The sequence below is a fragment of the Orussus abietinus genome, unplaced genomic scaffold (assembly GCF_000612105.2).
Source record: "Orussus abietinus isolate OABI.00-Male unplaced genomic scaffold, Oabi_2.0 scaffold215, whole genome shotgun sequence".
Taxonomy (NCBI): Eukaryota; Metazoa; Arthropoda; class Insecta; order Hymenoptera; family Orussidae; genus Orussus; species Orussus abietinus.
This window is the reverse complement of record NW_019394413.1, coordinates 26573-28950: the sequence shown is the minus strand read 5'-3', so window position 1 is coordinate 28950 and position 2378 is coordinate 26573.

The following is a 2378-nucleotide window of genomic DNA, read 5'->3' as shown; positions in this document are numbered from 1 at the left end:
TTTTTTAAGGGTATTAGACCAAATTGTCCGAAATTTTGACACATCACTCCTGATCATCTAAGAATTGTCCTGACACATTTAAAATTTGGATTTTTGGAAACAATTTTTTAACTCACCCCAGACCAGAACCAACATGGCGTCGAACTCTCATATTTCGATCAATATACAATTATCGAAGGCTCCGATATGAGAAACGAAACGGTCAGGACAATTTTACAACAATTTAAAACACTCTGGTAATCGATAAACTCGCATTTGAACGGGATAAAGGCAAAAAAAGTGTTGTATGCGGTTCTATGTCAAAACGATGGGAATACGAGGTCTCGGAGTGAAAAATTAATTGACCTGAAAATTACAGATGGCGCAAGGGGGTCCCTCTGCAGTCAATTAGGGCCCCAGAAAGCATGAATTCAGAGGATTTCTGGAGTGTTACTTTGATTTTTTGATATTTATTGTACGAAAACGACAGGTGGAGTATGCCATTTGGTACAATATCCAATATAATTCGATACAACTGTGAATATAAAAACGAACGTCGGCAACGTAGGCATTTAGAAAAATCTTCTTTATCGACGTCGATCAAGTTCCTCGTCGTGTTTCACTTCACCTTAATTTCCACGTAATTTAGTTGCAGAGTTTTGGATTATCGTGATCTTTCTTCTCAGAGTTTACAGATGTTCGGGTACCGGGATTTTGGAATATTGAATGGCGATGGATAAGCTCAGAATTGTCACGTAACGACATATGTCATTTAATATTAACACCTTATATGAGAATGACGCCATTTGGTGTCAAATTGATACTCTTATCTATTATGGATGACGCCGTTAGGTGTCATTATTATATTGGTATATTTTCTTCCTGCCTTAGAGGGAGGAAAGCAACGTTATGACCCCGTCGATAAGGTGTTAATTAACCCCTTCGCACCGAAAGATACAGTGACTATAGAAATTCTGATTCTTCTAATCACTCGTTGACTTACAATACTTTGTTTTATAAAACGGTCGAGTGAAGTGAAGTAATTAATTTGCATAGTCGGGGTTTTGTTATGTCCCGCAGTGGTAGAATGGTTTCCTCACCGGCTGGTTTACAATTGTAAACCTGGCTGGACTCCAACTCAACGATAAAAACTGTCGGTGTCTCTTCCAGAATACTCAAGTTAAAGTGACAGACTGTTTTTTTCACTGATCCTTTCTAGAAATCAACAACCCCAGAGCTTATCACTAATATATTATATGAGAAATAATATTAACGTCAAAGTTTTGTCTTTTTAACGTCAATGGTGCTACTTAGATATTTAAATACGTTGCACAAAAGGGATTTCAGACTTTCTTGTTGGTGTAAGACTCATCAAACAAGGGATGCTCGGATCGTTTCAATAACATAAATGTTGTCAATTTATTAAGTGCCACTTCTGTGTATAATTAACGAAATATCACTGCTAGAAGGATAAACTGTTTCTGAGGTATAAACCCAAAATTACTAAACCCGCTAATAAGCGTCAACGAAATTTTACACATCTCGTATAAATTATTGAGAAAGTAGAAGACCAATTGTAACAAATAGTATTCATTACAAAATGAAACTCCTCCGGTCTGCACACAATAAATGCAAAACATTGTCCAAAATGTTCCCGGCAACGTATTTATACCACACTCTGACCAAATTGTATTATGCCGTCATTCGTCATAATGCGTATAATCTTCAAAAGAAAATAATTTCCCTTAAAAATCATATGAACATCTCTGAACGTATTTCCCGCAATACGGCGCAGGAAGTTTGCGCAGATCAGGTGAAAAAAGTGAGCAGTAGACAATAGATGCAAAACATTGTCCAAAATGTTCCCGGCAACGTATTTATACCACACTCTGACCAAATTGTATTATGCCGTCATTCGTCATAATGCGTATAATCTTCAAAAGAAAATAATTTCCCTTAAAATCATATGAACATCTCTAAACCTATTTCCCGCAATACGGCGCAGGAAGTTTGCGCAGATTAGATGAAAAATGTGAGCATTGCCACCGGTAGAGTGCTCATAAGATTCGGATATGGTACTATTCGTGACGGCATGGTATCCCACGGAATCATGCAAAGCACGGAAGACCGATGACTCCGCATCGTACCGAAATAGAATAATTACGACGTGCACCCGACAGATTTACGTATAGGTGGTACACCGGTGAAGGTCGTGTGTTACGCGGATACACACCGTACACCCGACGTTCGATTTCAACAAGAGTTATGCGTCAGGAATAAGTAAAGGTCGATTCGATCGATCGAGCGGTCCGCCTTGGCAAAATTTCACAAAGGGACGAGAAAAATCGATTTAACTCGGTAATGAGCGAGCACTAGTCCGCAGCGCCGCACGTAGTCTT